The 23,659-nt window shown below is 41.6% G+C and overlaps 1 long non-coding RNA gene across 1 annotated transcript in view; it reads left to right on the forward strand.

Annotated features, from left to right (window-relative positions):
* LOC138267646 (uncharacterized) overlaps positions 1-23,659 on the forward strand; it is a 198,931-nt gene that overhangs the window by 69,657 nt on the left and 105,615 nt on the right. The window contains exon 3 of the long non-coding RNA XR_011199836.1: positions 17,121-17,206. This is a non-coding gene — a long non-coding RNA (uncharacterized lncRNA). The remainder of the gene's footprint in view (positions 1-17,120; positions 17,207-23,659) is intronic.

Genomic DNA, 23,659 nt, shown 5'->3' on the forward strand with positions numbered 1-23,659 from the left:
CACAGGAGTAAGTCAAGGAAAAGGTGTTTTCTCTGCAGTCTTTATGGTCGCATGATGTGGGTGTGAAGAGTCTTACAGACCTAGACTGCCATGTTCCACATATAGACCAGGAAGACCATGGAGGACTACAGATTCCTGACCCTTGTTCGTAACACAGATGTTTTATGGTCCTGGCATGGCACATAACTCCGTGAACTAAGCTTGCAGATGGTGGACAGAGTGGTAGATTAGTTTGTGAGCTTCCCATAATATCCTCCTGAGGGGTGTTGCTTGGGAAATGATCTTGTTTCTGGAAGTGTTTTTGGAGGTCGACCAGGAGTGACCGAAGTTGTATGTCCTGAATGTTTCAAATTGTACAGAGAAAACAAAAGAAACCCAGTGACAGATTACATTCTGAGCCTAGTGCTGAGGATTCTAGTTGGCATCCCACATTATTTGCTATGGACAGAAGAGAACCTGATTTGAGTCAAGAACCAGTAGGGCACAGACTCAAGGGAGTGGAGGTGAGGGAAACCCATGGAGGATGTCCCTCCAGAGGAGGAGAGGTCTGGCAAGGAGAGGCCTAGGCAGATGTCCAGGAAGACTCCAAGGTCCACCTGGTCATAGCCCATTGGGTCCTGCTACATATAGAAAGGAGACTGACCATCCTGAGAAAATCGAGTCCTGCAGTCTCTGTTGTTGCCAGAAATGTAAGGATTCTTGGTTGCTGTAGGATTTACCCGAGAAATATTCTGCATGGCACAGCAAGTGTGTTACGCACTGTGGCCAAAGGGATTTTGCATTGGGCCAAACCTCTGAATGACTGGGAAGTGGGAAAGGTTGTACTTGTCAAGCCAGATAAGTCTACAGGGCCGACAGTGATTCTTGTCCTGGGTAGATAGTAGGCCTGAGGGCCCCAACAGCACTACAGGTGAGGTAAGCGGTTGGGAGCTCAGGGCAGACTGAGAACTCTGGAGCTTGTTTGAAGTTTGAAGAAAGAGACAGTAGGTCAAACAGGGACTTAAGGACAGGCTCAAAGATAGTGTAGAGTTTTTTTAAAGTGCAATTGTGGGTGACAAATGATTCATGCTAATAAGGGATTTTAATGATGCTCATGTTGTAACATATGACTAATGATGTTGCACTTAAAACGTTTTAATTTTTTTATTTAGAAGTGTGATCAATAATTTAGTATAGTTATGCCACATTTTCATGCGAGACACAATTTATTTTAAAATGGATGCAGTTTCTACTGTTCTGCTTATCTTGCTCCTGCTCATCCTCCCTCCCAATCATTGACCAGACTGCTTCAAGCCTTCTTTCTCCACAGTTTCCAAAGAGCACACAGGGCTCTGATGCAAAAGGGTAAATTGTATTGGAAAACATGGATTGTGAATTAAACTTTCCATTGTGTACCTGATGTATCATTCTGAACGATTTCTGGTGGGAAGTTCTAATGTGGGCATGCAGAAGGACATAATTCTATGACATATTGTTTGAGAAATGTTTCATAATATGTTTTATATATCTGGAGTGCAGTAGCTGAGGGAACAAATTAAGATTTCTCTTACCTTAGATAATTGATTAGTGTTAAGATGTTTTAAATAATATGAAGTTGTTATTAATTTACCAATACAATCTAACCAAGATGATACCATGCTAAACATGTAGTTTTGGTAAATATTAGGCATAGATTGTTTTTAAAAACCTCTGGTTTTGAAAATTAGTGGACGGCTTCTCCTTTCCCTCCTGAGACTCTGTTTAATTATTTTGAGAGTATCTTGTCCTCACTTAGGATGCTGTCAGTACCATGTATGGGTTTGACACTTAGAATCTTGAGAGATTTAATTGCCTAAGTTGGGATTTTGTTATGTTTTTATGATTCTGTATTGTTTTCTGTATCCAAGCCTTCATATCAAACAGTGCAATTGTCTGTGCCGCTTATGTTAACATTTTTGTAATAAACTTTATTTTGATCTAGAGCTTAGTTATTAAACAGTATCAGACTATATTTTTAATTTTACTCTGCTAACATTGAGTCATTGATGAGGAGGGTAGTTTCTTGCCGTTAGATCAACAAGAGACCAAAGGAGCGAAGTGCCCAAGGAAACATTTTGTTGCATAAGATATTGGGGTTCAGAAACTGGGGTGTGGTATGCAATAAGATACGTACTTGTCCATGGGACAGATTGCTTCATAAATCTTCTTGTCCTGTAAAAAAAAAAAATCTACTTGTTCCTTTGGTGCCAAGTAGTGCAGCGACAAATTATGGCAGCAGTATCATTATATAAGAGCTCTGATATTAGCCTCACTGATTAAGCCAGGGCTAACACTATAGTAGGGCCTGAATACTAAAAATGTCCTTACTTTGCCACCTTTCCACAGATCTACATATTGGGGCGGGAGGTAGCAGTAAGCAATAGTTCCCAGGTTGGAATGCCCTTTTGAGTCTGTGAAAACATACAAACCTGCATGTTTTAAGGGTTTTCACCAGCTCTTCTCTAATTCTTTCCCATACAGAAAAGGTTGGAAATTTATGCCTGAGAAAGGGCAGAAGTAAAACTTCCTCCAGGGTAGGGAAAAAGTGTTTAAAGGGTAAGTGAACTTGTAAATGCTGAACAGATTTTCACATGAGTAAATCTAAACCTGCATATTTGCTCGTGCTAGAATACCGTTCACAAATATTTTCTAGGAGTATGATTTCCTGATCTAGTTCTGTAAATTCTTTTGAATTAATGAAATACACAAATCTGCAGTAATGCAAAGACATATTCCACATGTGCACTTTTGTGACTTTCTTTAAGAATTGGGCCCCTAATTATGTCTGACGTTTACCAAGACCTTTTGTTTTATTAAACCATCTATCGACTATCTTGACTTTGACTGATCCTACTTTCAGTACCCGCTCCTATTTAGCGCCTGCATACCCTCACCGGGATCTTGTATATAGATCGCTAATCCATGTTACATTACTATGAACACAATCTCCTCTTTCACAAGGAGCATATTGGCACACAAACTAGTTTTGTTCAGTACAAGGGGCACATGTGTGTGTCCTCCAAGGATTTTGTAGTCATACGGTTCTTCCCAAAAAGGATTATCCTGGCAGTCGTATTATATGAAGAAAGGATTCAATCCATACACGAGTATAGTCCTAGTTTAGTGTTCATTATTGTTCCAAAATTGCATTGTTATAGCAAACCCATGTTTCGCCCTGTAATGGCATGAAAGCCTAGGATAATGGCATGAAAGCCTAGGACTTTTTCCAGGCTGTGTTCCCACGGGATAATAGATATATACTGTCTCTGCAATTGCTGTTTCCATTTACACACACAGGGCCACAGTGCCCCACAATGCAGCATTCACGCTCTAAGAAAGTTTGTCTTATGGAAATAGCAATGGTATTGTTACAATGGTAGGGCCCAGCAGCTCCCACAACAATAAAGTTTTACCAAAGCCATGTCAAAACAAGACACGTATTGACAAAACCAAAAGAGTGACCACCAATGTTTGACCGATCGGCTTTGCCAGTGATTGTTTATGTTTATATTTCCCATAATCTTGTTGAAACTAGTTACACTGACGTTCCATTATGAATATTGATTGGGAAATACTAGCATGCATCTGCACATTCTAAATGATGGTTCAAAGATATGGTATTTAAAAGTTTATAGTAGTTTAGCAAAATGTTTTTTTTCGAAGATGCATTTTTTGTGAGCATTTTATTTTGAAAGCAAAACCGCATCAATCTCTCTCTGTTACAGGTTGCTGTTCACTATGGTTATAGTATTTTATTGTGACTTTGAGTTTCTTATGAGGTTTTTTATGTAAATCATGGGTGTGTATTCACGAAGCCCAAAGCTAAGGATGATATACTTATAGAGGGTCAAAAATTGCTGACCAAAGAATCGCCAGCATATGAAATGATGAAGGACGTCAGGTATTGTCATGCATGATGTGAAGCCATTCTCTAGAAGCACACAGTTTGAGGTACTTAATGAATGGGATTGCATGGCGACTGTGAAGGAGAGGGAAAAGAAAGATAGGACTATAAAAAGTCATTCAGGAGTCAGTTAAAAATAATTACATCATCAAAAGAGGGGTTGGAGAGAAAATATGATGAATGTGTAAAGACCTTTCCTGCGATAGCTACTGGAAAAGAACAGGATAAAGAGCAAAATAAAATGAATAATAAAGAGCTAGAAGATGATGACCAAATTGTAAGTGAGTTGTTGAATTCAAGACATCCTTCATTTATTAATATTCAGGGGTGTGGAATTTATTAAAATATCTTCTTGTCCAGGGGACAGGTTGCTTCTCAAATCTACTTGTCCTGTAAAAAGATCTACTTGTCCCTTTGGTGCCATGTAGTGTGGCGACAAATTATGGCAGCAATTAATAGCCTCTCTGATTATCCCAGGGCTACTACCATAGTAGGGCTTGAATACTTGGAGTTTCAATCCCTACTGTAGCAATTTCCTTATTTTGCCACCTTTCTGCAGATCTACATACTGGGGCTGGAGGAAGCAGTAAGCAATAGTTCCAGGGCTGGAATGCCTTTGAGTCTGCAAACCTACTAACCTGCATGTTTTAAAGATTTTTACCAGTTTCTCTCTAATATTTTCCCATAATAAGAAAGGTTGGACATTTACTCCTGACAATGGCAGAATTAGAACTTCTTCCAGGGTTGGGAAGAAAGTGGCTGGAGGGAAAATGAACTTGCAAATGCTCAATAGATTTTCACATGAGCAAATCTACACATCGTATTTACCCATGCTAAAATACAGTTCACAAATATTTTATAGGGGTACGACATATACCATGGGTGCACTTTTGTGACTTTCTTTAAGAATTTGGGGGCACAAGTAGGTAGGTTCAGATTTGTGACCTGCAAATTGCGAGTCGCAAATCCGAATGTAGGATGGTGTCCTTGACACCATCAGTGATTCGCAAGGGCTTCGCAAATGCCCACATCATGAATAATCATGAGGTGGGTCGCAATTTGCGACCCCCTCGCGAATGGTGGCCTGCTGGAGACAGCAGACCACCATGTCTGTGACTGCTTTTCAATAAAGCAGGTTTTTTTGTAATGCAGCCCGTTTTCCTTAAAAGGAAAACGAGATGCATAACAAAAACGAAAAATGAAACGTTTTCGTTTCATTTTTTCAGAGCAGGCAGTGGTCCGCGTAAATATGTTTACAGTGACATTCACAATGGGGGAAGGGGTCCCATGGGGATCCCTTCCCTTTTGCAAAAGTGTTAGCACCCATTTGAAATGGGTGCAAACTGCGATTGGTTTGCGCCCGCGTTCGCGGTCACAAAACAATCCTACATTGCACTGCGAGTTGCAATTAGGAAGGGAACACCCCTTACTAATTGCGAGTCGAAACCCGTTTTGTGATTCGGTAACCAGGTTACTGAATCGCAAAACTGGGTTTGTGCATCGCAATGTGCTTTTTGCACGTCGTAAACAGCGAAAGTCGCTGTTTGCGACATGCAAAAAGCTACCTACATGTGGGTCTTTGTCCCTAATTAGGTCTGGTGTTAACAAAGACATTTTGTTTTTATTAAACTTCTATTTCTCTCTCTTTCGGCTGGCTTTACTGTGAGTGATCGCATTCTGCTCTTCCACAAGGAGCATATTGGCACACAAAGTAGTTTTGTTCAGTGTCAGGAACTACAGTGGCAATCAGTGACGTAACGAAACTGGAGGGTGCCCCTTTGCAAAGAACATGGAGGAGCCCCCTCTCCAGACTCACTCAGGGCAGGTGCTGTGCTGAAGGGGCCCCCTGGAGGGCGGCTGCGGGCCTTTGTTTTGCCGCTGGTGGCAACGTGTGCTTTAAGAGTTCAAAAACTTTTTGGGGGGGTTTTGCCAATGTTTGTTACAATGTTGAGGGCCTGGTAGCTCCCACAACAATAAAATGTTACAAAAGCCATGTCAAAACAAGACACGCATTGATGAAACTAAAAGACTTATAAAAATATGTCAGATCAGTTGGCTTTGTCAGTGTTTGTTTATTTTCATGCTTCCCATAATCTTGTTGAAAATGGTTACACTGATTTTCCATTAGAAATATTTTTGGGAAATACTAGCATGCATCAACACATTTTACTAAATGACACTTCATTTGCATATAATCAGAGAGCATTCTGGGAGCATTATACTTAGCCTCTTAGCCTAAACTTTTCAAACATGTGTGTACACGTTTTTTTTTTTGTACTGGAACCAACGTCAGTAGTGAAGTGTGACCTTAAAACATTTATTTACAGCACGCACCCTAATAATGAAGGCTTTCAAATAATGAACCATAAATACAAGTTCGAACAGCATTATCTTTTGGAAACACATTACCTCAACTGCAGAGAGTTCCACTCTCTGTAAACAGGCAGCCAAAGGGTTTGTGCTGCAGGGGGTTGGGCCTACTTGTCCCAAGGACAAAGTAAACATAAAAACTTGTTGCCCTTGACCCCAAACAAGATGTCCCGGGCGTCAGGCGATAGGAATTCCACATCCCTGTTAATATATCAGTGGAGGCAACCCAGGCTGTTTAGGGTTTCATAGGGATTCTGTGGGAGATAGGGGAATGGTAAAGCTTCTACAGGAGTCATACCAATTGCCCCAACAGTGGTTACAGCCAAAGTGGCAATGCCTAATAAAAACAGAAGTGGGGTTCAGGAGGATCCAGTACAGATCACTCATGTGAGAGCAGTGACAGTAGGGCCATCTCCTAAAGAAACTTGTATTGGAATTTTAAAAGCAGAGTTTGGTGAAATTCTACAAGGGAATGTGGATTTGAACAGTCTATTTAATTTTAATCCTAATTAAATGATGTATTATTTGATTAAAGAAGCATTCGATTTGCTAATGAAGTGCATGGTAAATTGGAAGGAGTGCTGATGAATTAGAAATTGACATAGGCAAAATGAAAAATGTGAAACAAAAAGATAAAATGGAGTTGACATATGATGAGATCAAAGAAAAGGGCCTGATTACTTTAAGGGTTCATTTTAAAGATTTAATAGAGGAAAAGCAAGATTTGATTGACAAAAAGAAATATCGAGAGAAACAGAAGAAAGGGATAGCAAATAAAAATAAAATAAAACAGATTGAGGGAAAGACAAGAAATATTGCAAGCAATTTAGAACCAGGGACACATTTGGTGACAGAGTTTCCTTTAAGGGAAGTTCATGGAAGGAATTGTGTGCATATCCCATGGACAAGGGCTGATTTGTATGCATTTATGCCTAATTTTCCAAAATTGTGAGAAGATCCTGCAAAGTGGTATGAGGAAATTATTAAGTTATGTTAGAGATTGGGTCTCTAGATGGCAGAGGTATGCACCATGTTCAAGTAGGGACCACAATCCTAGTCAGTGTAAATCATTTACACTCCATAGATTAACCTGTACTCACCCTCTGGTGGCTTGGCACAGAGCAGGCAGGCTTAACTTAGGAGGCAATGTGTAAAGTGTTTGTGCAACACATAAAACAGTGAAAATACCACACACAAATGATCACCACCAGGTTAGAAACATAGAGCTTAATTTAATGAGCAAAACAAGACCTAAATGACAAAAATCTAATAAGGGCAAGTCAAGATATGAATTTTTAAAAAAGAAATGAAACTTTAGTGCTTAGAAACATAAAGCGTCAAGCAGGGCTAGCTGGTTGCACCAGAAAGGGTCATATCTGAAAAGTCAGGTCGACCACTATGGAAGTGCGGGTCCGATACAGGAACCAACCAATCGTAAGGTTGCTTTAGTTAGGACACAAGCACATTATAGTAGCCTTTGTTGGCTTAGGCCTGCAGTTTCTGCTTTTACATCTAGATACATGGCATTTTGTTCATTTGTATTTTAGCAAAGGTTTCGTTTAGTGGAAGCTGTTTTTATTACTTTCTTAGTTGCTCTTTCGCGTAGACTTTTGTCATTCTTTTCTTGCATGAAATATTCACTCTGTACTTTCTCCAAGGCTGACTATGATAACCTTATTAGTTACTGCCAGTACAAAGCACTCATCATGTCCCCAACACTTATACACCAAAATATATGTGTTGTCATATCAGGGAAGTTCATCAGAACATCTGATGTTATATTATAAAACACCTGACTGCCCCTTTACGTTAGAGGGGATTTCCAGCCAGTTGTCATTGAATGCTGCACACCGACTTTGCAGTTTGTGCCAAAATCTGATGCCTTATCTGCCTGTATATGCGAGGACTTGCAGTAGGCCAATAGACCTTTTCTTTACCTACAACCACAGGTACGGACGGGTTCCTTCCATGGGGCCTGATGGGATATTAGTAGTGCAGGTAGGGATTCTAAAACCCTTACTGTGACATTATGGTGGGAGTTTTCCTATGTTTCACGTTCATAGTCACTGTTTTGCTTTCATTATGTTTTATCCCCATAATCGCAATACATGCCTTTTTTTTACATAGAATGCAGTTGATTCAGTAAAACTTACTGAACCTAGCCCTGCTTCTGTTTGTCTTTGCCTGAATGAGACATGTGTGACTGAGAGAAAGAGGTAAGATCTGTTCCACCATGATTTCCCTGAGAAATCTAAGACATCATGCAAAGGGCGGACACAAATTACCTTTACCCTTGGGTCCTGGTGAGGTGCTGCTAGCTGGCCAGTAGGATTAGGCTGGCAGCTGTCACACAGCGTAGGATCAGATTCAGTTCCCTGCGCATGGGGGTGCTGCTGCCCAAATCCAGTATTCTTGTTACCATAACAGGAGTCACATTACTTTGCTAACACCCCCTCCATCAGAAATGTGCACTGCCCTGCTAGGGAGCTCTAAAGGGCTTACTGCCCTTGAAACTCAACCTCCAGTCTTGCTGCTAGGAGCAGATGGATGTCTCTGTTGCAAACTTTCAATTTTTGGCGGGAGTATCGGTGGGAAACCAAAGGACAGAAGGAGTGGTCATTCCTGGCTTGCACCACCCATAAGTTGTTGCATGCGACGTGACCTCTCCATTTCATTTTCCTCCATCTTGCATGGACGTAAATTAGCCAATCATGTGTAGGGAAGTGACCTCTGCCCACAGGAAATGGTCACTTAGAGGGTGTAGCCACCCTAAGGTAGATGACCCATTGCCACTACTAGGTACTTCCTAAACCGCCCACTAAATACAGTATTTAGTGGCCATCCTTAAACCAAGAAATCAGATTCTAAGGACAAAAGAAGACCAGCAGCAAAGAAGACCCAAGGCTCGAGAACTGAAGTCCTGCTTCACCAAGAAAATGTGCCAAACCCTGCCTGCCTGCTGCACCCAGGGCTTGACAATAGCTGCTGGAGGTTGCTTGGATGTCAGACGGACTCTGTAAACTGCCAGGTGTCTTTCACTCTTCAGAAGTCGCCAAAGATCTCCCTCAATCTGCAACATCAAGGAACCAAAGACCCAGTGAAAGCCACTTCACTGACTGGATGCTGACCAAGGAACCGGATGCCGCAGCCGGACCAAACTTCATCCATCAGACCATGAGGACAGACCCTGCCGGTGTACCAAATTTGCTGGCACTGCAACCTTCAGTGGCCAGACCGTGCAATAGCCCTAGGTACTGGTCGCCTGATGTCAGACACCCAGAAAGACAGTCCATTCCGGACTGAAAAAGGAGCAGGCGGAAGACTCAGTCGAGGAACTTCAGGAACCACATAGACCTCCCACCAGAGTGCCCCTGCTGACCTGCAAACGACCCTCAAAGTGACCTACCTCCTGCTTCCAAGGGCACCTTTGCTCCTGACTAACTGATTTGCTCAACACCTGTCTGCCCTGTGCCCTGCACCGAAAATCCAGCTGTGCCTTAAGGGTCCCCCACCCCCTGTGACCTCAACACCCCAAGGGGACCCGCCGGACTTACCTTCAAGTCTGCCTGTGCAGTGCCATTCTAATTGGTCCCCTGCAGTGGCCTGGCATCAGCTCCACCAACTTACTGCAGCTGCTCCAGCTGGAACTGGGAGTCGCCCGAACTTCTCTAGCTGGTCCAGGGTACCCAACGACCACCTCAACGTACCTGCAAACGGAGACACTGGTAAACGCATTGCCTAATTTACTGTGAATTTTCCAAATATTTCCCCATCGATTCCTTTGGTGCATAATTATGAACAAAAAGACTAACTTCATTAAAGCTTTAAAAATTCATAACTCAAAAAGCACGTACCTGATCTGTATGATCTTGGTCTTTAAAAGTTTATAAAAACCTGAAGTATTTTTGTAAATCAGTCTCAAATTATTCTTTTGAATGTGTGTCATGTGTCTTGATTTATTGATACTGTGAGTACAACAAATGCTTTGCACTTCTCCAAGCTTAGCCTAACTGCTCGACCAAGCTACCATAAAAGTTAGAACATTAGGTCTAGTTTTTCCCTCTGTGAACCAATGTGTGGTTGCCTGGACCCACTGCACAGTTTGCCTAGCTTTGCACACTACATAGGGGGCCAGTTTTCTACAAGGATAAAATCCCCAGTTGGTGTCCCTATCTCTGAACCGTACAACTTTCAAATATTGAAATGTGATGGAACCCCAACGGGTTGTAATTGCAGGAAACATGAGGCTCCCCTCACAAACCATTTAATAAATAATGGCCTAACAGAGGAGGGAGGAGCAGTTACATTTGTAGTTGAGACAAATCCAGCATAGAGAACTGGACTTTTTATTCTTGGGTCACTTTTCCAGCAGTTGAATGCAACTCGCACACCTTTTATAAATACACTCCTGCTAACACACAATATAGAGCATATTTAGAACTACCTTTGTCTTATCAAGAACACCAAAATTGGTTTGATGGCGCCCTATCAGATGTTGCACATATTGTTAGACCAGGTCCTTGGACCAATGAAGGTCCTACATTTTCCACAGCTGGCAACATATACACCACACCATTATGTTGATATGATGGCGGTAGCAGAAGTGCACCACTTATATAATGATTTAATACAAATATAAAGACGCTTAATAGAGTTTCTAATGCACACATTAAATACTGTCCCAGCGAAGGCTACTCGTGCGCAACCACACCTGGTAACGGCTGGCATTAATCCTGCCGTAGTTCATTTGATCATGGGTAAGGTACCCACCAAACACGAAGAAATTCCATTTTGGTTAGCACAAAAAATAAGCGCTTTGGAACAGTGTTTCCCCATACGGAAGTCCAAGATAAACCGAATTCTCACAATGTGCTTGCCATTCGGGATGGTTCCCTCAGTGGATAACTGTAATAAATGGGGTTCAGTATTCGCTGCACTCTATACTACCGCACACTGTACACCGATACTTGCATATCTTCTGGAAGTGTTTAAACAAATTCAAGATGAATATGGGGCCTCCTAGACCTAAGGATGCAGTTAACTAGCAATTTGCCTTGGTATCCTCAATATTATTAAATAATCCTGAAGAGTAAGCAGTAGCTCTGGCAGTACAACAGTGGCTCCAGGATGTTCCTGCATAGGATGAGGAGTGCATGCTACCAAGGTTATTGCCGAAACCTGTTCAAGAATAGGTCGGGATAGTGTGGGGGCCAGACTAGGTAAACCACAACTACAGGGTAAATCCAATAAGTATTCTACCAAGCAGAGGGTTCTAAAAAACGCTGGGATAAACAAAAACAAAATAAAGATAATGCAAAACAAAGAGGAGAATCTCTGCGTCTGGAGACCTCCGAGAAATGTTACAACCTAAGAAATCGAAATAGTTTGAAAACTCCTGATAGATATCAATATGCAGATACACGTCAATATCGCTCTTTCCAGATCTTACCGTATAAATGAAGTAAGAGAGGTAGGCGTTCCGAGCAACAAAAAGAGTTAAAATGTGTCTCAGACCTTTCCATAAAAAAAGGAAGAGAAATGTACCCAACAGAAAACAGAAAAAGGGGGCTGCAATTTTGGCTAGAATTGCTGCACATAATGAGAACTCTACTGAGGAACAGGAATTGGGCACTGACTCTGCTAGACAGCACGGCAGACGTCACAATAGTTCACCGGAATCTTCAGGAGCTTCTGGATGTGACAGCAACTAAGTTGAAGCAGAGGACAGGCGCATCTCCCCCCCCCCAGACAGGGTTTATGAAATAAAAATACAAATAGGAGACATTGAGCGCACAATTAAAGCAGTATTTTTGGGAGAGGTTTACTATAGCCTTAGAACCCGCCGTAGCGGGCTCTATCAGCTATTAAAGGCCCGCTCCTGCGTTAAAGGCCCGAGCCGAAGGGAGAGGGCCTTTAATAGCTGGTAGAGCCCGCTACGGCGGGTTCTAAGGCTATTAGAACATTCTACCATTAGAGGACAGAATGTTCTCATAAATAAAACAAAGGCTTCACGGAACCGGTGGGGATTAAAATCCCCTCAGGCTCCATGAGGCTTTGTTCACAGCTGTTGCTGTGAACAAAGAAGATTGGAATGTTGGTGCTCCGGGCTTTTACCAGCCAGTAAAAGCCCGGAGCACTCCATTCTTTGCAATGGAGCTGCCAATGTTCCAAATTTCTAATACAAATTATGATATCCTCCTGGCTGAAAAAGACTGGCCACCAGAATTTGTTTGTAAACTTCCACTAGGGCAAGATGTCATTATTCCATCTTTCTTGCTCCTGGTTCCTGTAGAGTTAAGGGAAGCTTAGGCTTCAGCTTGAGCATTGGCACATGCCCCTGAGCTGTATCGCAACTATGTGGGATGGGACAGAGACTCTCCCCACCCTTAATACTTATTAGGTCACAAGCACAGCCTCAACCTCAGTATCCCTTAAAGCATGAGGCTAAGTTGAGTACCAGCGTGTAATTGAGCCTTGTGTCTCACCAATGAACAACCCCTTGTTTTCTGTAGATATGCCGAACCATCCATATAGAATATTCTTAGATTACAGACACTTAAAGTCATACACACACATTTTCTAATCAAAATGCACACAGCACAGCACTCATTACCAATATAGTGCACAAAAAAACGAAAACAACCTTGGATATTTCCAGTGGGATCGTCTGCCAAAAAATTGCTCCTGAAAGTAGGGATTTAACCTCATTCAGCACATTAGGCTTGCAAAGAAAGTTTTACAGGTTCCCTCTCAGCACATGTAACATCCATTTTACACAACATTGACCCAGAGGCATTGTCCTGTGTAGATGATTTCTACCTTACAGATGATGATCTCATGAAACATAAAAGACGGGTAGACCACATTGTGGGGGGATTTGCCAAAATGGGCTACAAATTTTATTTCAGAAAAACTAAAATTGCCTTTCTCAGTATCTTGTTTTTGGGATGTGAGTTATCAGATGAAGGAAAGAGCCTGGCATCCCCCTTTCTAGAAAAATGTGCACAATTGCAACCACCAAACACCATTACAATCCTGCAATCATTAATGGGCTTTTTCACCTTTGGCAGATCTTACATCCCAGACTATGCACAATGCATAAAACCATTATATGATTTAATACGTCAGACTTTTAAAGTAAATACTGGACACTCATACACACGCATTCCGTGAGCATTGCAGCAGGACATACTTGAAGAAAAACACTTACGCACATGTGATAAAACAAACTTGGTCATCAGAGTAACTGCTGGTACCATCGGATTCACCTATGTAACATTCAATTAAGTTAATACCATACCTATAGCATATAAATCACACCTGTACTCTAGAGCTGAACAATGCTTTGTTCCCACTGAAAAACTTCTGACCATTCGCAGCTCGCAGGTTATAAAGAGGGCGGGCCGGTGCAGGGGGAGGGTTTGGGGGAAATTAATAAAAGAAAAATGCACTTACCTTCCACGACGCGCTGCCGCCATCACACTGCTCTTCTGCTGCAGGCTTCAGGCACAGGCTCCCAGCCTGCCGTGTAACAATCCTGATGCTGCTCAATGCAGCGTCAGGATTGGCTGTGAGTGCCCAGCCAGGGCGCTCCCAGACAGACTGGGAGCCGCCGGCCCAAGACAGCCAGCCAAACACACATGCACGCTGAGGGGAGTGCACAGTGCACTCCCCTTGTCCAGGTCACCCCACAAGGCCCCACCCCTTTCACAATGAAAGGATAATAAACATGGTTTATTATTCTTTCCTTGTGAATGGGTTTACAGCGGTTGCTTCTGGCGGGGGCAACGCTCCTCTGCCCATAGAGAGGAGCCACCACTGCTTCTGACTGCTTTTCAGATGGCTCTCATTAAAGAGAGACCTCTGGCACACGGGAAGTGCATTATTGTCATAACCCCCGAACCAGCCCTTGAGACTGTTATAAAAGCTAGCATTCCAAAAGCAAAAGCATTATGTCCACAATGGATACAATGGGTAATGTCTCTGATTCCACTGATGTAGACTATGTTTTTGACCCTAAACGCCAGACTCAAGAATTTCTCCAATATGAGCTTGAATACCCAGTATCAATATACACACTGTCTCTGGGCCAGTATCAAATTCTAATATTTACCAATGGCTCATCACAACCTGCAGTAGGCACCAAACAACAGTACTCCGCAGCCTGTGCAACTGTGAGTGGTGTCATGAAGGTTGGAAAATTACTTCCTGAAAGCACTAGGAGACTGCTCTGCACAATTGGTAGAGCTTAAGGATCTTGTATTGGCACTGGAACATATGGATCCTGAACAGCTAACGCTAATAGTGTGTAATTTGTAGTACTGTGTCCAGTCCTTTAATGAATATCTGCATTACTGGCACCAAAAACGGTTCAAAGATTCAAAAGGGAATACCATTAAGCACAGATTACTGTGGGAGAAAGTAGCAGATCTGAAAAAAATGCTTCACAATGCCAATTTAGTTCATAAATTGGGTCATCAACATGTAGGAGTTCATGTTGCAGGCAATACATTGGCTGATGAACCAGCCAAATCAGCAGTAGTCACAGCTTTTGTTGCTGCGATTACTCGTTCCAGGATGAGAAGGATTGATGAAACTCTGATGTTGTTAAAGCTTTTGCTGACAGCAAGCCAATGCCAAAGGCATATCCTGCAAAATATTCCTACCATCTAAGTGCCCAGAACATTCCCTTTAGTAACAGTACCAGAGGTGGGTGATTGTGTGATTCCCCAACCAAGAACAAAGACCAGAGTTGATAAAAGCAGCATATGAGGGTGTTGCTTCTCCCCATGCAAGTGTGACGGCTACTATTTCCTTATTTCAAAAACATTACTGGCTGCCAGGTCTATATAAGCAGACTAAACAGTATGTCCTTTGTCGTGACATCTGTCAACAAATAAAAGAAGTCACCATCAAGCGCCCACCGCAGATATCCCTCCTAATTTCTAACAAACCAGTACAATGTGTGTACCTGGACCATTGTGGTCCCCCAACACCTGATGGTGTATATAAATATATCTTAGTCGCTGTTGACTCTTGCCCCAGATTACTATGGATATGACAACAATGATCAGCTGGCGCTCGAGATGTTATTAAAGGTTTGCATGCCTTTATTGGGACATATGCAATTGCAGCATTTCAATCAGACACAGGCCCTGTCTTTGCCTCAAGGGCATTCAGGGACACCATGGCAACGTTGGACTTAAAGTAGTCCTTAACAGCGAGAGTACTAGGTTTGGGTCATAGTTGGCTCAATCACCTATATGGAGTCCAAAGATCACTTAATAATCTGCCTAGAAAGTTCCTGGGATGGCACACCCTGTATGAGGTTCTGTTAAGCATACCTATGTATCTCCTGGATCTTGATGGCTCTGGAGCTGTGGCTGCAGACACACCTTTTGACATAAATCAACATGTCACTCTCTTGCAGGAATTACAGCAGTTCCATGATGAAAACCCATCTGCATGTGCCGCTGCTTTGAGAATAGAGGATGCACCGATAACACAGACTGGCTGTATTCCAAAAGTGGGGGATCTGGTCCAAGAAAAGATTGCTGTGAAAAAAGAATTTGTCCCTTCATATCGAGCACTGCTTCCAGTCCTGGGAATACACGGTAGCAGAATTGTCATCTTACCACCGCTGCCTGGTTCTAAAGGAAACCGCTTTGTTTCTGTTGACAATGTCAAGTTACACCATGTGGCTGATTCTATACAGCAGATCCAGAGGATTCCTGGGTAGTTCCTGATCCCCTCTCACTACCAGCCAGTATGCACCATTACTAGTTTTAAACAACAATCTTCTACCGTTCTCAGCCAACACTGCTGAAACTTCTCCAAGCGTGGGTAGGGTGGAAAATTATCTTTCATTAGCTCCAGTAACATCTTCTGTAACAGGAAATATCCATACTTCTGAAGTATGTTCTTCAAATTTAACACAAACTGATGGAGTTGTTTGCTATGAACTCACAGGAACACATCTGCCAGTTCCCCTTTTTCGACACCTGCTCCATTTTTTGCACAAACTGCTTTTGGATACTTTGCGGACGTCAATGATTCTTTCCCAGATTCTTCTACGTCTTATGCAACATCAGTATCAAGAGCTCGTAAGCTGTTCACTTACCTTAGAATTAACTGTCTGATGCGTCCATGTAACTTTCTGTGGGTCCTGTTAACCGTGCTTGCCTCACTCCTCTGGATTAGCTTTGTCATCATTTGATTTTTATTGATACATGGTCATTATATTCCTGAACATTCTGCTGTTGAACTGGTGGATGAGGTCCTAACACCATATTTGTCTTCACAAATGGTCCGAAGAGGCTTGTCTTTAGTGAACATTTCAGGCATACTGTTTCCTGGTGGGATTGTTTGGGCTAAAGTATTGTTTGACATCCTAGGGCCAACAGATGCTTCAAATACCATAAGGGTTTAAAGTTTAAAAGAATGATGTAATCACACTGGAAGTAGTTTCTGATGATTGGGATGTATAAACAGCGGATTCTATGCTTTCTGAGCTTGAATATTATACTGTATTTGAAAGTGAAGATGTTGATCAAATAACTGCAAATTATGGCAATATGCTCTGTTACAATCCTTACAGACATCATTTTATACATAAAGCCAGCACCTTGAGAGGTGTTTATAATTATACACAATGGGAACATTGTCCGACTCCACCATTGGGGAGTTCTAAATGGAAAAGTTTTCATATTTTACTGGGCACAATGTCAAAAATGCTGAGTCTTATTATTTCAAATTGAAGCCAATGAAAATGCAAAGTATTTTGTTAACTGATACCAGATTGATTTATTCTGATTCTTTTGTTTCCCAGTTGGTGATTGAAGGCTGTGAATATTGGTTGAAGCTGATTGACCTAAAGAGTGTTTGGGGAACTAAAGATTGGCAAATTCAGAGATGGTAAGCTTATCCCATTACAAATCATATTTTTAAATTACAACTATACAGCAGACTAGTTGTCTAGGCTTGGCAAAGATTAAGGAAATAAATGAACCCAATATTGCCTCACCAGCTAACTTTAATAGTTGACAAAAAAGAATAAATGTCACTGAATAGTAGCTTGATGGTCAGGTAAAGAAAGGAACAATTAACACAACATTTTCAGGTCCTGGCGGGTGGTTATTGTGGCCAACGAACACAAATTGGAACTCCACAGTGGGTTTCAGAGCAAGCCAACCTGACCCTTGTTACATATCATCACAACACTCTGACATCATCACCACGTATAGCATAGGAAAAGTATGACCTCAGTCTCCTATCAGAAGACACAGACTTGCACGATTTTCCTTTCGGCCCCAGAAATAAACAGAAAAAGTGCTTCTTATATGCAGTTTATATTGAAATTTAGAAACTTTCCCAACAAGAAGCCACATCCCTGTTAAGGCAAATAGTTCAGGAAACTTACAGAAAGCATTAGCAGCTGTAGATAATGGAATGAACACCTTGTCCAACTGTGGGATCTTTCCTGGATTCCATTACCCTTGATGAAATTGGCAACTTTCTAAAAGACCATGATTATTTTTTAATTGCTGAAATTTGGCTTTATCATTTGACATGTTTCTTAATTCTAAATGGACCTGTTTTAATTTGACCTGAAGTTGGTGTGTTGGATTGTCAACATAGACATTATTATATTTTATACATTTTAGCTTGATTTTAATATCATACATTTAAATATGGTGAGTCAGCTTTGGGCTTTATTAGGGACCTTTCACACTTTGATCTGTCAATGGGGAGGGTTTTGTAAGGTTGCTTTAGCTAGGATACAAGCCCATTATTTTAGCCTTTTTGGCATAGGCCTGCAGCTTGTGCCCTTTCATTTAGATACATGTCATTTTATTCATTATTATTATTTTAGCAAAGGCTTTGTTTAATGGAAGCTGTTTTTATTATTTTATCAGTTGCCCTTTCGTGTGGACGTTTGTTATTCTTTTCTTGCACTACATATTTACTCGGTGGTTTTTCCACGGCTGACTATGATAAGCTTATTAGTTATTGCTGGTACAAAGCGTTCATCATGTCCCCATTCGTATACACCAAAATATATGTGTTGTCACGTCAGGACAGTTTCCCTGAGCAGCTGATGTTTTATTATTATACACCTCACTGTCCCCTTTAAGTTAGAGGGGATTTCCAGCCACTTGCCATCGAATGCTGCATGCCGACTTTTCAGTTTCTGATATCTGACACCTCCTCTGCCCATATGTGGGAGGACTCACAGTAGACCAACAGATCTTTTCTTTACCTACAACCACAGGTGTGAGTGATGGGTTCCTTCCGGGGAGCCTGATGGGCAGATTAGGGCTTACACTGCCATGCTCTTGTACAAAATAGTAGCAGTGCAAGTAGGGATTCTAAAACCATTATTGTGACAATATGGTGGGACTTTTCCTATATTTCACTTTCCTAGTCACTGTTTTGCTTATATAATGTTTTATCATCCTCACAATCGCAGTACATGCCTTTTTACAATAAATGCATTTGATTCAATAAAACTTATTGAACCTCATCCCATTTCTGTCTTTGCCTGTATGAGACATGTGGCAGTGCGAGAAAGGGGTAAGATCTGTTCCACCATGCTTTCCCTGAGAAATCTAAGGCTTCATGCAAAGGGATGCCACAAATTACCTTTACCCTTGAGTCCTGGTGAGGTGCTGCTAGCTGGCTGGGAAGGGCTAGGCCAATAGCTGTCACACGGCACAGGATCAGACTCAGTAACTCGCGTGTTGTGCTGCTGCCGCCCAAATCCAGCAGTCTTGTTACCATAACCAGAGTCACTTTCCGAGAAACTCTGGCCCACTGAAATCAGTACCTTGGTTCGAGGTTACATCGAGGGAGAATGCGAGAAAGCAGAGTCAATGCATTGTCGAGCCTGGCGACAAAGAGATGAGTCGATTCCAAACTGCCAATTGGGATGCCTCACTGCCGAAACCTTAGAGAAAGGTGAAGCGCCATCGTCGAGCCACGTAGCCAGCTCTGCAACCTCTTCGGAAGTGGCGATGCGTCGGGGTCAAAGGAGATACATCGATTTCGATTGACATGAAGACAGCAATGCATGCATTTCATAGTTGCAGTATTTTATACCCACTTCTATGGGCCCAGGACTGGATTGGCACCACTTGGCAGGCCAAAACCTTCAGCAAGCAAAATCCAGGTGCTGTTGCAGGATGAAGTCAAGCCTTTGATGTCCATGAGACTTCAGAACAGGAGGCAAGTCAGCAATCCCTTGGAGTCACTTTGGTTCTGGGAATGTAGAAATGCAGGTCTAGTCCTTCTCACTCCCAGGCAAAGAAGACAGCAGGGCAGGCACATCAAAGCGGGAGTCCAGCAAAGTCCAGCAGAGTGAAATTCCCTTCAGCAGCACATTAGTCCTTCTTCCTGGCAGAATGTTCTCAGGTTCAGAATTGTACTGACTTTGTAGTGTCGGATGTCCAGAATGTATTCCCAGTTGGTCCTTTGAAGTAGGGAGAGTTCAAAGAGATGCCTTTAAAGAACACAAGACCCTGCCTTTCCTGCCTTGGCTCCAGTCTCCCCACATGGGGATATATAACCCTTTGCCTGGGGACAGGACCCAGCCCTATCAGATGTAAAGTGTCAGCTACTCCCTCCCATCCAGCTCATCAACATGCAGATGGACACTCAGTCACACCTACCCTTCCTTTGTGTGTGGCTGTCCAGGGGGAACATTGGGAAGCCAGCTCTTACCCACCCTAGACATGTAATCCAGAGACAGGCAGAAGGCACCAAATGGTTTAAGTAAGAGAAGGCCAAGTTTCTAACAGTGGCATCTTCAGGATTACAATTTAAAATCCGACTTCACCATAAGCTGTGATTTTAAATTGTGATTCCAGAGTCACCCTCCCAATTGGAAATGATACTTATAAAATGTAACAAGTTAATCACAATGTTAACCTATAGGAGACATTAAGCCTTGCAGTAGTGAGAAACGGATGTAAGAGTTTTTCACTACCTGAACATATAAAATTAAAAAGTACATGTCCACCTTTTTAAATACACTGCACCCTGAACTTGGGGTTGTACAGGGCCTACTTTAGGGTTGACTTATATGTATTAAAAAGGGATTATTGGGTCTGGCAGGAGAGTTAACTTACCAGGTAGATATAGCAGTTCAAAACTGCACATACAGGCTCTGCAGTAGCCAGTGTGAGATATGTTTAAAGGGCTACTAAAGTGGGTGGCACAGTCAGTGCTGCAGGCCCAGCAGTGGCATTTAATTTACAGGCCCTGGCACATGTAACACAATGTACTAGGGACTGATAAGTACATTAAATATTTCAATTGTGGATAAGCCAATGTTGCCATGCTTTCAGCAGAGAGTACATGCACTTTAGGGCTGGTTAGCAGGGTTAGAGTACCCAGTCCTAAAGCCAACAAAACATACAGCAAAATGTGGAGGGGACAGGCAAAAAGTCTGGAGATAATCCTGCCGAAAGGGGAAGGTCCAAAAAGTTGGCACCCATTTCTCTGATGTTAGGATGGATTTCAATATGTTGTTTGAAATTGTGGTTCCTGGTAATCTGTGGTTAGAGTGTTAGGTTGTTACTGGATGGCCGACACAAGAACCATCTAGACTTGTATGCATCAGTCTCCCAGCAGTGGAGATAGCAATTTAGCACAAAGCTTTGATGGTTTGAAAAAGCGAGTTCCTGAAAAGGTTATAAGTTAGGAGAAAATCTTGAGAACAACACAGGAAGCCAAAGAATCAGTGCATTCCTATAATGAGAGTTGAATGCATGTTTATAAGAAATATAGTGGAGACAAAAATGTAGAGAAAGATGGAATTTGTGGTTTTGTTTCTGCTTTTGGAAATGGATTGAGATCAGAGATTAGTAATGATATTCAACAAGATGTGTTGTGTTGGCAAACAAAAGGCATTGATGAGATCTTGATGTTAGCAAAAAATAGTAGTGACTTTTAAGACAAAGCAAAAGAACTTAAAAGAGAAGATGATAGTCGCTCAGACAAAACAGTTTGAGAGAGGGTCGAGGAATCAAATGGGTTTGAATATGAATTTTGTGTAAAATAGGAATTAATGGAATGAATCAATAATAAAAGGTGGCAAAGGTGATGGGATGAATGCAAATGCTGACATGTTGAAAAAGAATAAAGCAGGCCATTGTTGTGAGAAGATTGGACACTGGAAAAGGGAATGTAGACAAAATCCTAATAAGACGGAGGCGAATTCAGAACAAGTTTAGCAAACATAGAGAGGTAATATAATGCGGAACATACAGAATCATAAATCATTTCGAATGTCCAGGCCAACAACCCTGTTAATGTAAAAAAAATTGAAATAACATGTCTTTTAGTGAAGTATACCAATAAAATACTATGATTTCGAATGATGAGATGGCAGGAAGTAGTTTGCAGTAATGGTGCCTGAGGGGGAGGAGGATCGCTTGCTTGCTTGTAGCAGTCCTGGAGATAGTCAGTGGCCATACAGTTTGATTTCTGATTGATACGGGGCTTACTATTCTACAGTTCTTTCTGCGGACATCCCAAACCTACTGCGTTGAGGAAGAGATATCCACGTTGTAGGGATCAGCAACAAACAAATTGTTAATCAGGGCACTGCAGATGTTCCGGTTAAAATTGATCAGATGAATAAGCCTCAGTTTATATTATGTGATTTGTGTCCTGTGAATTTACTTGGAAGGGATCTCCTTCGTAAGAAGAATTGTGTGAAATATTGTACACCAGATAGTGTTGCGAATGAATACACAAGATGAGGATTCAGTTTTCAAAATCAGTTTAAAAGATTCAAGAATTGAGTTATATCCAGTTTTGACAAAAGATGATCTGTCTCTGGATTTAAAACATAATGTCATCGAAGAGGTATTGAATTACACTGGTACAGAAATTGGATTGATTAAAAGAGCAGAATCAGTGAAAATAAATATTAACTCAGATGCAATATTTCCTTGAACTAGACAATACAAACTTACAAAGGAGGTGGATGAGGGAATGAAACAAGTGATTGAGAAAATGGTCAACCAGGTAATTTTCCGAGAAGTGCTTGGTAGTCCTTCCAATGCTCTGATGATGGGAATTTAAAAGCAGAACGGCAAATGGAGATTCATACATAATCTCTGAAAGATAAATAAAGTTGTTGTACCTAGTCCAGTGGAACCGAATATAGCAGTAATACTGTTTCAAGTTCCACCAGAAGCAGAATGGTATGCAGTCCTTGACTTCTGCCAAAAGTTCTTCTCAATTCTTTTTCATGAGGACTCACAGTTCCTCTTTGCATTTCAAGTTTTATAATGAAGTTCTTTTGTAGTGTAGAATCCCACAAGGGTAGGACCTTCAGCTATCTCTCAAGTGCTGAAGACAGATTTAGACAGTCTAAAACTGACATTTAAATCAATCCTAGTACAATATATTGATGACTTGCTAATTGCATCCAGGTCGAAAGATGATGGTTAACTAGATACAATTGCTCTGTTGAATCATTTGGTAGAAAATGGGCATTAAGTCTCCACAACTAAAATGCAGTATTGAAAAAGAGAAGTCATTTATCTTGGACACTATATAGAAAAGGGTGCGAGGAAAGTCTCTAAAGAACATTTTCTGCAATTTTTAAATTGAGTCTGCCAACCGCCCAGGAGGTTCAGATGTTTCTTGGTATTGTTGGGAATATTCAGTGGATTCCAAAATGTTCTTTTATTGCGCAACTTTGAGTATGGTTAATGTGCAATGATGAACAAGATCCAGTACCATCCGATGAAGAGTATCTTGATGTCTCTAAAAACTTAAAAGAGAGTTTGTGTCACGCACCCTGAATCAGGATGCCTGATTACATTATAATGCTATTTCTATTTGGCCGTGAGAAAGGTGGATGTGCACTTTCCAATTGTTTTGGGTCATACTTTCATTGTCTTTGTCCCACAATCAGTTGAGATCCTTTCAAAGCAGATAGGAACTCAGCCCAAAAAGAACCGTAAGTTGACATGATATTAGCAAACTATTCTTGAAGCGAGAATGTTTCCATCCATAGTTGTGATGTCTTGAATCTAGCAACACAGGTTCCACTTTCAGAGAAGAATTATGAAGACAGGGAATATTAAAATGATTATGGGTTGAAGGTTGACTGTATAGAAATGAACGAATTATGTACAAAGCCTAGCCCAGACATAAAGAAGTTCCATTAGAAATGTTAGATTTGACATTGTGTGTTGATGGTTCTTGTTTGAGAGACCAGTATGGAGGACTAAAAGCTACCTATGCAGTATGGTCTATCACAGAAACCCTTGAAGCGTCCTCCTTACCAAATGTGATATCAGTGCGAGCGGCAGAATTGATTGCCCTAACAAGAGTTATTTGCTGCTTATC

Source organism: Pleurodeles waltl, chromosome 12 (assembly GCF_031143425.1).
Source record: "Pleurodeles waltl isolate 20211129_DDA chromosome 12, aPleWal1.hap1.20221129, whole genome shotgun sequence".
Lineage (NCBI taxonomy): Eukaryota > Metazoa > Chordata > Amphibia > Caudata > Salamandridae > Pleurodeles > Pleurodeles waltl.